This window comes from Marmota flaviventris, chromosome 4 (assembly GCF_047511675.1).
Source record: "Marmota flaviventris isolate mMarFla1 chromosome 4, mMarFla1.hap1, whole genome shotgun sequence".
Classification (NCBI taxonomy): Eukaryota; Metazoa; Chordata; class Mammalia; order Rodentia; family Sciuridae; genus Marmota; species Marmota flaviventris.
Genome location: NC_092501.1, coordinates 68624920 through 68639765, shown reverse-complemented (window position 1 = coordinate 68639765; position 14846 = coordinate 68624920).

The following is a 14846-nucleotide window of genomic DNA, read 5'->3' as shown; positions in this document are numbered from 1 at the left end:
TGTTAGTATAAGATTGTTCATAATATCCTCATAAAATCCTTAATTTTATCCTGTAAGATCAGTAGTAATATTTAATAAATTAATTTCTATAATTATTTGGTAACTTGACTCTTTGTTTTTCTCAATTAGTCTAGCTAAAGGTTTGTCACTTTTTTTGTTGTTGTTGTGATCTTCATTCCATTAATGACAACTAGGAAAGACTCAGAAATATACTTTTAATATTCTGATAGCTAATCCATTGCACTTTTTTTGAAGTCATTTAAAGGCAAAGGGCAAGGGTCTAGTAGAAAGTTATTTTTTTAAAAAAAGAAAAAAAAAACAGAGGAACATTTGTTTATATTCAAGATTTAACTCCTGTACAAAGAAAAAAAAATTTTCAAGGCTTGTCATTCTTTTTGATGTTTTCAAAGACATGACTTCTGATTTCATTGATATATTTTACTTGATTTATAGTTGCTCTAATCTTTGTTATGTCCTTCCTCTGGTAGCTTTGGTTTTAGTTTGCTCTTATTTCTTTTTCTAGTTCTTAAAGTATAAAGTTAGGTTTGAAATATTTCTTTTTTGTTCTTCTTTTGTGGTTCAGGGGACACAGTCCAGGGTCACAAACATGCCAAGCAAATGCTTTACCACATACCCAACCCTCCTTATTTTTAATATAAGTGTTTATAGTTACAAATTTTCCTGTGAACACTTATGTTACATCCCATAAGTTTGAGCTTATTGTAAATTTGTTTTCATTCATTTTGGAGTATAATTTCGCTTGCGGTTATTCTTTTACTTATAGATTGTTTTAAGTTGTCTTGTTTAATTTCCATATGCTTGTGAATTTTTCAGTCTTATTTTTCTCCTTTTGGCTACCAGCTACATTTTTGTGTTGTTGTAAAAGATATGACTTTGATTGTTTAAACTGATTTGGACTTCCTTTGGGGCTTAATATATGGTTTATTCTGGGAAATGTTTCATGTGCACTTGTGAAGAGCATATATTTTACTGTTTTTAAATAGAATGTTCTGTGTGTGTCTGCTAATTCTAGTTAATTTATAGTGTTTTAAGTCCTCTATTTCTCTATTTGTCTTTTGTATTTGTATTATACATTATTGCAAGTGGGATTTTGAAGTCTCCAACTATTATTTTAAAACTTTGTATTTTTCTGTTTGCATCTTTTGATTTTTTACTGCATGTGTTTTGGGAATTGTATAACTCTTTATAATTATCATATCTTCTTGATATATTAACCCTGTAACTGATGCTAGGAAAGTGCTCTATCACTGAGCTACATTGCCATTTCTAATTTTAAGACATTCTTGCTAATTTTCCCAGGGTATTCTTGAACTTGCAATCCTCCTACCTCAGTCTCCCAAGTAGGTGGGAATATTGGTGGACACTACCTTGCTTGTCTCTGGTATTAATTTCTGAATTAAATTTCTATTAACGAAGTTTGTATAGCTACCCCAGTTATTTTGGTTACTTTTCACATGAAATATGTTTTTACATCTTTTCACTTTCAACTTATTTGGATTTTCAATTTAAGTGAGCTTCTTATAGATAGTATATAGTTGGATCACATTTTTAATCTGTTTAATGCTGGTTACTGAAGGACTTTTCTAAACATTTTTGTAAATACTGCATCATTTGTCACATATGGCTTCTGAAGTCTCTATTCCTTTAGTTTGTGGTAAGGTATTGATTTGACAGAGTGAGCATCCCTTAAATGCCTCGAATCAAATGAAAACATAAATTGAAGTAACCCTCAATGCAGTAGTTTGGATCTTGAACATCCCTCAATGGCCTACGAGTTGAATGCTTGATCCCTAGCCCATTAGGGCTGTGGGCAGGTGAAGACTAGTGGAAGAAAGGTAGGTCCCTGTAGGTGTGCCCTTGAAGAAGATCCTAGAATCTCAGGCCCTCCTCTCTCTTTCTCTTTCCTTCCTGGACACAAAGAGATGAGCAGTCTCTTCTGCCACATGCTCTGGCTATGATGTGCTGCCACCAGCCCAGAGCATTGTGTCCAAATGACCATGGACTGAAACCTCTGAACCATATGCCCCAGTAATCCTTTATTTTGTCATGCTGATTAGCTCAGACATTTTTTCACAGCAACAGAAAACTTGCCTATTGGCTCTATGCATGCTTACTGCTGTTTAGCTGTGCTATCTAAAACTTTGCCTTGGCCTTTACTTTCTACTTGCCCTGAGCCTAAAAAGAAGGAAACATGAGCCTAAAGAGATCAACCTGAGCTGAAAGCTTTGGGTCTCCTCAAGTCTACTCTGAGCATACACCCTGCCTGGGGTATGTGTATGATATTCATAGATTCTTCATCATATTTAGGAGCTTTTCAAGGTCATTGTTCCCAAGAGTTTCTCTCCAGCTTTTCCTCCCAAGGTTTAGAGTCGATCATATTTACCAACTGTGACCTTTTAACACAGCTGGCAGTAATGCATTTATTTCCTTTTCAGTGTTACAGAAGAATGCCCTCACCCAGTTTTCTGCTTTGAGAGGTCTCTGAGTTAGGGAAAACAAAGGGAAGTGTCTCTCATCTTTCCTTAGGGAACCCAAGCAGGTCCAAATAGACAAACACAATTCCAGGAGAACAAGGTCAGCTCTCCTCCCTCTGGACCCAGTGACCTCCCACTAGTAATGTGAGCTTTAGTCTTAAGACCACCACAGATCTGTGAAGAGGGTGGGGCTTAGGCAAACTAAAAAATCACGAAGCTACTTTCAAGTTGAAGTCACTTTGTTCTTATTTAAAAATTAATTTATTTATTTTTGCATTACAATTCTTAATACACCATTATACCATAATTTATCATATCTCTGATTATATATAAGGTATGTTGACAGCAAATTCCCATCTGCATACATGTATTTTGTATAATAATGAGGGTCTCCTTTCACCATCCATGCTATTTCCCTTCTCCCTCCTTTTCCCTCCCACCCCTATTCCCTATCTAGAGGTAATCTTCCTCCCATGCTCTCTCTCCCAACCCCATTTTGAGTCACCCCCCTTATATCAGAGAAGACATTCGGCATTTGTTTTTTTGGGATTTGCTAACTTCACTTAGCATAATACCACAGGGCAACTCTCAGCAAATACAAAGGAGTAGAGATAGTACCATGCATATTTATCCGATCATAATGGAATGAAATTGGAAATCAACAATAAAATAAGGAAGAAAAATTCCTGCATCACATGGAGAATGAACAATATGCTACTGAATGAACAATGGGTTACAGAAGACATCAAGGAGGAAATTAAAAAAAATTCTTAGAGGTAAATGAAAACTCAGACACAACATATCAAAATCTCTGGGACACTATGAAAGCAATACTAAGAGGAAAATTCATTGGAGTTCATTCCTTAAAAGAAGAAAAAGCCAACAAATAAATGACCTCACACTTCATCTCAAAGCCCTAGAAACAGAAAAACAAATCAGCAGCAAATGCAGTAGAAGGCAAGAAATAATTAAAATCAGAGCTGAAATCAATGAAATTGAAACAAAAGAAACAATTGAAAAATTGACAAAACTAAAAGTTGGTTCTTTGAAAAAATAAATAAGATTGACAGACCCTTAGCCATGCTAACGAAGAGAAGAAGAGAGAGAACCCAAATTACTAGCATATGGGATGAAAAAGGCAATATCACAACAGACATTACAGAAACACTTTGTTCTTGATTCAGCATTAACTTGGTTGCTATAAATTTTATTTTTCAGAGTTCAACCAACGTTCATTCCGAGAGTTTTTTCTTGTATTTTTGGTGTTTCTGTGGAGACACAGACAAGTGGAATTCCACACTCCTCTATTTTTGCTGCTATCCCCTGTCATATACATTTAATTCTTTCTTTCTTTTGCTGGAAACACAATGCTGTTGATTAAATATTCTTAAGCCAAAGTATTTACAACCATTTATTGAGGTAACTAGCATTTAAAATCCCTAGCACCTCATCAATTTGTGTAGCTGATAATGAGAGAGTTTTAGTTCTGATTAATGAATAAAAAATATCCATTTCTTTTTTTATTTTAAGAAAGAAGTGCCAGATACCAAAAAGACTTTACTTCCTGGCTGGTAGAGTTCAATGATTGACTTGCTTTATACTGTTCCAGGTTTCTAAATTAGAGGCTCCCAGAGAAAACCTGTTTAAAACAAACACAGAAAGTAATAACACAAAACCAAAAGTCAATACTCAGCTAAAATTTGCTTTTTGAGGAGAATCCCATTTAGAATAGGTCAAGTCCATGGTTAGACTTACATAAACAGAGAATAAAATAATGATTACCAGGGTCTGGGCATAGAAATTTAAAATAGTAAATAAATAAATTGCCAAATATCTTGGTCACGTTAATTGCTTTTTTTTTTAAGAGAGAGAGAGAACTGTTTTTTAATATTTATTTTTTAGTTTTTCGATGGACACAACATCTTTATTTTTATGTGGTGCTGAGGATGGAACCCAGTACCCCATGTATGCCAGGCCAGCGCACTACCATTTGAGCCACATCCCCAGCCCCCTGTTAATTGCTTTTTAAAAGAAAATGATTTAGGGTAAGTCTATATTCTCCCCTTGGAGATAGTTTTTATAAGGAATGGTTATAGAAGGTGAAACAAGAAAATAATGATTAAACATTTTTTTTTTTCTGGAGACAAATCTTACTTATCTGGAGGCACTAATTATAGTATTGGACAGGGATTTATTTATAACTTTTAATTATTTATTTTTTTAGGAACATGTTTTGAATTATACTTAAAACCTCAAGATTCTCCAACTTTCAAGGTATTCTGTGCTGTTTTATAAGGCAATGTAAAACTGATAAACTTATTTTGCATGTATAAAAATGTAAATATGTAAATATAAAATTACTTTTGGATATTTTAAATGGGAGACTGTTCTGGCATATTCTGTGATTTTATCCTACCTGAATAAAGGAATAGGGGTGATAGTGCAAACACTGTTCTGTGATATTGAGTTGGCAGTTTGGGGGCTTAATTTAAAGGCAGTGGCTATCTGGGACAAATATTTCACACATGGGTAGCAGGTTGACTGTAGTTATTTTTATATGCCTAAACATCTATGATATATTCAAGGGTATGACATCTGTGTTTTTTCCCCTGTGTTCTCAATAATATTTATTAGAACACACTCTATTGAATTATTGCACAGTTAACCTTGTTTTATTTTTGGATGTACTTGCCCTTCTGCAGCTAACAGCCAATGTAATGAATCGATAGAAGGCATTAGCCAAGGTTAAAGAATTATTACTACTAGGTGGCACATTGGCCATTTTAATACCTGGCAAGGGAGAAGATTGCCATTTTTCAGAGGGACTATGAATATTTGATGTTATCTTCCTAGTTCCATATTGGACTATGGATATCAATGTAGAAAACCCCATAATTTCTTCAGCCTTTAGTTTCTTCCACAAATCACTCTAAGTCTACCAGTGAAATTCTTTGAACTTAATGGAAGAAAAGGTCTAGCAAAAGTCAAAGAATCAAGAACGGTGGAATGTGATGGTCATCATTATACAAAGTACATGTATGAAAACTTGAATTGGGTGTCAACATACCTTATATACAGAGGTATGAAAAATTATGGTATATATGTGTATTAAGAATTGTAATGCAAAAAAGTACATGTATAATGGCATAAATTGACTTTAACATACTTTATATACAGAGATACAAAAAATTGTGCTCTGCTCTATATGTGTAATAAGGATTATAATGCATTCCACTGTTATCATGTATTTAAAAAAATAATAAGGGCTGGGGATGTGGCTCAAGCAGTAGCGTGCTCGCCTGGCATGCGTGCGGCCCAGGTTCGATCCTCAGCACCACATACAAAGATGTTGTGTCCGCCGAGAACTAAAAAATAAATATTAAAATTCTCTCTCTCTCTCTCTCTAAAAAAATAATAATAAAATCAATTTAAAAAGTCAAAGAATCAAGTCATCTTAGAATGGTAGTAAAGTGAAGAACACTCAGCAAATTAGACCATTTTTGAGGGGACAATATGGTGAAGAAAGAGTTTCTTTCCTGACACATTTTTGATAGATTTCTAGTAAAAATATTTGCATTAAAATGTAATAAGCAAAAGTATTTGTATTAAAATCTGTATTAAAATTTGTGTTTTAGGTGTAGGAAATTAGGAAAAACAAAAAAACACCTAAAGACAGCATCTTCAGGGTAGAATTCAGTGATTTAGGAGATAACTATGACTTTAGGAGATAGGACATTTAGTTTTTTTTTTTTTTTTTTTTTTTTAAAGAAAGTGATACTGATAAAAGAGGAGAAATGGCATCATGTTAGGAAAGGGAACAAGGACAAGTATAGGACCTAACATACAAAAGGGAGAATGCCAGTGTGTACTCATAAATGCAATTATATCATCCTGAAGGGAACTTTCATGTGAGGTGCCTTTCTTTGAGTGTGGCCCTTTACACTTAAATGATCCAATGCTTGTGCAAATGACTTCTGTAACTATATAGATGGTATGTTGAAGATTAACAATGGGGTGAGAAAGTTAATGTGCTTTGTGTTGGAATTTGTCTATTTTCTTATTTATTTGTTTATTTTTGAGGGACTGCGGCCTCTACCCCTGAGCTACAAATCCAGCCCATTATTTTTAATTTTTTTGTTGTTGTTGTTTTTTGAGTCAGGCTTCAAAATAAAGCATGGGCAATCCCTGTGTTGCTGAGGCTGGCTTTAAATTTGTGATCTTCTTGACTCAGTCTCCCAAGGAATTGGTATTATAGGTATGACTGAGCTTGAATTAGAAAATATTTTATGGCCAATATTGAAATTTTGTTTTTGGTTAATAGATCAGTACATGAAAAATGGTCAGTTGTCAATAAAAAATAACAGCTCTGCTTGGAGGAAATATGGAAAAAAAAAGGTTTATTCTGAGCCAATATGGGTGACCATGCCCTGGGAACTCAAACTGAGGTTCCTTGGAAAGACCATCACCATTTTATGAGGGAGACTACACAAGGTCTTGCAGCCCCAAATATATCACAGAGAGGCAAGAAAAATTTTTGGAAGATCAGGTCTGCATCTCATTCCCAGTCTTAAGGTTGGGAGAGGCCAGAGATCTGTCAAGTGAGGCATACATTTATTCAGTAATCACAAATACACTAAGTCAGACACAGGCTGACCAATTGCTGTCAAAAGAGAGTAAATATAGTCCAATGTAACCTTGAGAAGTTGGCTTCCGCAACTTCTTTATCTCTCCAAGCAGTCCTAATGCTTCTATCAGCAAAATTCAAACAACCTGGAAGCTCTCAAATGCAAAGACAGCCTGTATGAAGTTCATACTGTCATAAAGTTGGATGAAAGTTTTGATCATTTTAGATCAGTTTTTGTATTGAAGATATCCAGAAAAGGATGTAGCTTGCATATGTTAAACCTCAGGTTTTTAGTCTTTGGATGCAGACTCAAACACCAGTGACTCTCCGGGAGCTTCCAGGCCTTCATCCTGGGACTGGTCCTGCAACATTGTTGAGGCTTATAGCTTCTTGGACTGAGCTGCAACTGTTTCTATGGCCTTCAGATGGCCATAGTGGGACTGACCTTCAAGCCTCTGAGCCTGTAGCCAAGCTGCAAATACCTTTTATAAATATAGACACATTCAATTGGTTGTGTTCCTCTAAAAACCCTAATTAATATGAGCAAGCAGCATATGTATGATAATCCCATTAAAGTTGAGGAGTTTTCCATCCATTTCAGTCTTTATATAACTGTGCTAGTTCATGATGTACATGTAGAGTAAAATATTTATGAAGTTAAGAAACAGGGATTTTTGAGGTTAAGTTTACTATTACAACATAATTTATCTTTTTCAGATGTCTCCTTTCCCTTTCTGCAAAAGACAATACTCTTATTATTTCAAACATAATGGAAATTTCAAGCTAGTAAGAACACAGATTGGTCAAAATATTCTGTTTTTAAATCAGATGTTATGCTCAGTGTTATGGTTTAGATGTGGTGTCCCCCAAAAGCTCATGTGTGAGACAATGAGAGAGAATTCAGATGGGAAGTGATTAGGTTGTGAGAGCCTTAAACAAATCAGTGAAATGATCCCAGATGGTATTAACTCAGTGGTAACTAAAAGCAGGTGGGATGTGGCTGGAGGTTCATTTGGGGCGTGGCTTTTGGGTATATATTTGTATCTGGTGTGTGGCTTCTCTGGCTCTCTGCTTCTTGATCACCGTGTGAGTGAGCTACTTCCCTCTGCCACTTACTCTGCCCAGGAGTTCAAACTTTCAAGCCCCAAGGAATGAAGCCTGCTTTCCGTGAACTAAGACCCCTTAAAGTTGTTCTGGTCAGATCTTTTAGTCACAGCAGTGAAAAAGCTGACTAAAACACCCAGCAAAACATTACCCACTCTTGCCATGCATGACAACAAAAGATGTATTTTTTTAATGGTCAAACCTCTTTTGGTACCTCAAGGTATAGCTTGAGGTGTAGAGAGATGACTTACTGTGGGACTAGAAATTACAGCCTGACCTGTGTCAGTAGTGAAGAGTCAATCATTTTAGGAGGGGTGGGTTGGAATGCACTGAAGCCTTGAATTGCTTCTCTCTGGTTGGAAATTATACCTGTGAGACCATATTTAAGCCAAACTCCAATTCATTATCTGGGACACTGGGATCGGAAAAAATAAAGCACACATGATCTCCAAACAATGATGCTTGAACCAAAAGATTTTTATGCATTCTGCCGCCTTCTCCCTAATTGTATAAATATAATTTAGGTTCTATAAAGTGGCACATCTTTCTGTGTCTTCTTCAAAACTCATAGGAAATAATTTGTCTGGTTCTGATTAGAATAAAATCAATTCCTTGCTGTCAGATGACCGGTTAAGAGAATATTCCCAAGGATTCCCCACCATAATGAGGAAAGGTCCCTAACAATTAAGACTAATGAACAATGAAATGAACCAGGTGTCTCAAATATTCAAATGGTAATTGTGTGGAAAGTTTCTGGAACCCAGTAGGGGATTGAATTTGATGACCTCTAAATGGCAATCAAAAGCTGAGAGTCTAATATTGTTTTTTCCTGAATCTCTCCAGCCTCTGTTACTTTCTCTGGAAGTTTTTCACACAACTATTAACAGCACAGATTTTTATATAATGCATGAAATTATTGTTTATGAGAAGTTCTGAAATGTTTTATGGATGTTACTTTTTTTTGGTATTGGGGTTGAACCCAAGGGCACGTAACTACTGAGTCACATCCCCAGCTTTATATTTTCAGATAGGTTCCCACTAAATTGCTTAGGGCCTTGATAAGTTGCTGAGTGTAATGTTTAATTTGAATTGTTAACTTGTTTGGATTAAGAGATGCCAAACATTAAGAGGCTTCTGGGTGTGTCAATAAGAGTATGTCTAGAAATGATTGGCATGTGGGATAGTGAACTGGAGACCCTTCCTAAGCTTGGGCAGTGTCATCCGATAGGTTGGAGGTTTGAATGGAATATAAGTTAGAACAAGAAAGCAGCAGATGCAGGCTTGATTCTTCTAGAATGGGTTCTTGATTGGAGCTAAGATCACCTGAAACTCTTGCTCCTTTATTCGTTCAAAGCAGACTCTGCCAGTGATTCTCCAGGGAGTTTCCAGAAGACTTTGGTCTTGACTGGGGTAGCATCGTTGATCCCTCTTTCTCTGAGGCTTCAGCCTCTTGGACTGCGCAGCTTCTGGTTCCTGTAACTCTCCAGCCTGCAGATGGCTATTGTGGACTATCTGGCTTCTGGTTGTGTGAGTTCATCTAATAAATCCCCCTTTTATAATCATTCCTCTAGTTGGTTCTGTTCCTCTAAAGAATCCTGACTAATACACTGTGGCAGCTTTGAATTTGCAATCCTCCTTCCTCAGTCTCCTAAGATACTGGGATTGTAGGTGTGCATCACCATGCTCAGCAAGACATGACTTTTCCATATACGGCTGTTAAGGCTAATTTAAAGGTAGCAACCACATTTTCCTATAATGGTCTGTGTAAAGGTGGAGTAGAATTGAATGATTCAAGGTTGTGCCAGGTAGCTCTTGAAGAACAGTCCATTAAGTGGTGGGAATCAATACCAGTTCAAGGATCACTATCTTTTAAAACTTTAATGTCTAGGTACTAGACCATGTATTTTTTAATATTCAAAGGAATATTTCATCACAAATTACCTTTCTCACCAAAAAGTGATTTCATAGCATGTCCTCTTCCCCTAGCTCTCACCACTTCCATCCTCTCCTAATCTGGAGGAGTTCAACATCCTCCTTCCTCTGACAATTTTGAGACTTGTTTTTTGTCTTTAAAGAAATACTAGTTCACATGTGTAAGATAAAGAATCTTACATTACTGAATGGTATTACCAAGGAAATGAATTTCACATTAGCGACTGTAGGCTTTCATCATTGTTATGACTTTTAAGGATTTTATTTTGGTTCAAATATAATTGGTTTATGAAACAATTTCTAACTGATGTTGAATTGTTGAACATCTTGTGCTACTCAACACTAAATTCCTTTCTCTGAAATTGTATGTTTTTTTTTGTTTTTGGTGTGGGGTTTAACCCAGGCTATCTTGCGCATGAGAGGCAAGCACTCTACCAACTGAGCTATAATTACAACCTTCTGGACTTGTAAGTGATATTTCAGGCAAAAACCTCTTTAACCAGGATTGGTTTATATGAAAATTGTCTGTTGTATTTGGGAGTAGTGCCGCAGTCCGGCTGCAACAGAATAATCAGGGGGGTGACGAAGGACTTGTGTCGATTGATACAGCAGGAGTGGGAGCCGTTTATTGTAGGACAGGAGCAGTATTTATACATTCCACACAGCTTATCTAATTAACATAAACTAGATACAGCAGTCAACCAATCAGGAATCTCCACACTTAATGGCTTGCTTTTGTTACTTCTCAAACCACTCCCTCTGGCATTTTGCCAGGCACCATCCAGACTTGTTTACGAACTCTAACATTCCCCTGGCAAAATGCCAGGTGTTATTTTGACTTGTTTACAGACTCTAACAGAGTAGTTTCAGAGGTATGAAGATATTAGTTTTTGGGTGAAATAGCATAATTCCTGAGAAGAATTTAGAATATATTCTGATGTTGGGTATGTTTGCTACCATGGGTGAAAGAATAAATAGAATGTTTTCATCAAAATAGGAAAACTGAAAATATAATCGTCAGAGATACAGATCATTCATTCTCTAAGAAGTTTATTTCCTCAATGTAAATTTTAGTAAATTTCTTATCTTGGCTTAAGTTTCCCCATTAATAAAATGGGTAAAATTTTACCTGATACTGCTGTTGCACATATTAAATGAGGAAATTATCATGTAACAAATTTAGTATATAATAAGTACTTGATAAATATTAGTCTATTATAATGTGTTATTGTTACTGTTGTCTCTTGTTATAATGGTATTCTTGGTGTAGGCAAGGAAGTGTGGATAAGTGTATCAGACTGTGGTGGTAGAAATAACAGGAGATTATGCACAGGCAGTTTTGGTTTATAGTTCTTATTGGTAGCCAATAGTTGTTCAACAGTCACTTAAAGTCACTTTAAGTCACTTAAAGCTGAAGTTGATATAGTAATTATATTTTTTCTAGCCTAAAGAATTCTCAACATTTTCAAGTTAAAACTTTCATTTTATGTAAGTTGAGAAAGCATGTTAGTGTAAATGTCTTTATTAATTTTAAATGGTGACTGGTCCAGTGACATACCTGTAATCACAGCAACTCAGGAGGCTGATGTAGCAGGATGGCAAGCTCGAGGACAGTATAGGCAACTTAGTGAAACCTTGTCCCCAAATTTTGAAAATTATAAAACAGGACTTGGGGTATACCTCAGTGGCAAAGCACCCCTGGTTTTAATTCCCAGTACTGCCCAAAAGAAAAAAAAAATGTTGAGTGTTTATAGTATGGAAATCAAGTGATTCAGAGTTTCACTAACTCTACTGCTTCCTCCGGCTTTCACTGACTGCCAACTGTGTTTAGGGCTGGAGGAGGCAGAACGGGATAAGGTACAGACTTTGCCTCAAAGATGTCCAAGTTAGGATGTATAAGTGATTTTTTTTTTTAGCCATTTTTCTGTGATCCTATCCTTTTCTTTAAAAGGACAACAACACTGGTTTTAATTTTACCTGGTCATATACAAGGATGAGGGCTGCACAGCTATGTGATTTTTTTTTTTTTTTTTTTGAGCATCAGTATTATACTGTGGTGAAGCCCCTGGCCCTAAACAGGGAAAAGAATAAGTTCCCTGTCCCTTGTTTCGCATGTAAAGGCGAGAAAACCACCGAAGTCTGAATCAGCCTTGTGGGCTTCCTGTCTATCTGCCCTCATAGAGCACTTGGGACAGATTGTACCTACTGATTAGCTGGCACAGCTGAGCCTTACATGAGCACCCTGCAAAACCAGACCTAGTTTGCTTAAAGCTGCCTGAAACCGCTTCCTGCAGTAAAGAATGTGTGTATGTGTGTGTATGCTTAACCCAGAGTATGGGAGGATATATAAAAGGGGGGGAAAAATAAAATCTCTCTCTCCTGGATGAAGAACCTTGGTGTCCTGTGTCTTTTAACCTCGCCGTCCCTCGCCGGACTCGGCTCCCTTGGCCGGACGCGGCATTATACCATTCATTCCTTTACATGGTCAGAACAGTTTGGATGAATGTGAAGGACAGTCAGGTGAAATCAATTTGCCAGAAATGACATACCAATTGCTCATACCAATTTGGAAAAAATGATGGCATTGTCTGTTACTTGAAAAAAAGATGAGCCTTTTAGTATTAAAACAATTTATTGGACATATGCCAGAACACTACTTTAAAAACCCATGTGTGTGTGTTGAGGGTGGGGGTGGGGGTGGTAAATATGTCTAATCTTTAGAGTAGAAAAATCCATGTAAAAGACAATGGAAATTTTCCTGGATAAAACTGCATATTAATTCATACTGCTGTCTGAATCATTTTTTACACAGGGTAGACTGTGTGAGACTATTTCACTGAAGAGATTGTGCATCCCTTCCATTTGAGTCCCTGTGCCTTCCTCTATCCCAATAATTCTTAGATTTGGTCTTTTGATGCTATCCCATAATTCTTGGATGTTCTGTTCATGGTTTCTTATCATCTTCACTGTGTGGTCAACTTTATTTTCAAGATTGTATACTTTGTCTTCATTATCTGACATTATGTCTTCCAAATGATCTAGTCTAGTCGGTGATGCTTTCTAGTGAGTTTTATTTATTAGGTTTGTTTCCTTCATTTCAAGGGTATCTTGATTTTTTTTCAGAATCTCTTTCTTAAAGTAATCTTTTACTACCTGTATTTGCTCCCTTATCTCTTTGTTGGAGTGATCAATTTTTGCCTGTATTTGCTCATTTAGGTCTTAATCTTTAATTCACAGATAATTTTAATTATGTATATTCTGAACTCCTTCTCTGACTTTTCATTAACTGCACTGTCCATGGATTCTATTATTATAGTGTCTTGGTTTGTTTGGGGTACTTTCTTCCCTTGTTTTTTTCATGTTGTCTATTTCCTTTCTTGCAGTGTGGATCTGAGGTATTACAGTTTCTACCCTATAATCTTACAGTGTCTGGGCACATTATCTGTACCTCACCTTGGTGTTGGGCTTCCAGACCCTGCTGGTGTCCCACAATGGATACTACTGCAACTAAAGGTGGTGGTGGCAATAGTGGAGGTAACTCAATATAGCAGTGGGGTGTCCCAAGATGGATGCAACCACTTTTGGATATGGGGCTGAAAGAATGGGCCTTTGCCTGTTCCAAGATGCAGTGTCTAGGCCTTGTCTGTAGTCACAAGATGGAGACTACTGCATATTGGGGGGTGGGAGAAGGCTGCAGTGTCCCAAGATGGAGATGAGCTAGGCATGGGCTCCCAGGTGGGCCTAGGGGCAGTCCTAGGCCTGGGCCTGGTTTCTGGAATGGGTCTGCTTGTCAGCAGAGGTGGTTCTGGGCTGGGACCTGAGGTCTGACATGGGTCTGTGTAAGAATATTAACCACTGTAGAGTTTGATTTTTTAGACATGATTATAAGGCCCTCTTTTTAGTTGAGGATTATGGATAAATTTTCTGTCAGTACAAAGCACTATTCACAACATTTATTCTCTTAAAACTGTCAGACAAGTTCCCTGAAGGAGAAAAGAACTTAGTGTGTAAAGAAAATGAAACTTTCATTAATTTTGTCTTACAGTTTGTCCAGAGGGAAACTGATTCACACTCACAAAGTGAGGTGACAAGGAATAGCAAGAGAAGAGCTATGTCACTGACACCAAACAAGGTGCCTAAAGAGACCATAGAGAGTGAATTTCCCAACTCTTTCAGGCAAAGGATTTCCTTTTGATTTTCATTTTAGTATCTTTAATTATATGGTCTGAAAATGCACTTTTATGGCTAGACAAATCTGCTAAGTATGATCCGTTTTTCATCAGCCAGTCTTGCAAGTCAAGGAGAAAATGTAGAAAGGAGATTTGAATGAGTCTGGAGAAGAATAATGGGTTGGACTTTCAAACTGAAGTTAGCTTATGATCTTTTGATGGAAAACTCCTAGAGCATGATGAGAGGGTCATATAAAGCATTTAAAGAAAAGTTAAGCACCAAAAATAAACAAATCCAATTTGAAATAAATTTTATTTAGAATTTCAAATTTCATTTTTGTAAGTTTCTTTGAATTTACAAAGGAATAAACATTATTACATATTGTTACACTAAAAAGTGGGACTTATAACCATTTATAATAATAATTGTATGTGAAGCCTTGATATTTTTTATTCCAAATGGCCATAGTACAGACATATATAATGAAAAATATCTGGAAGAAAAAGCTAGATTCAATTATA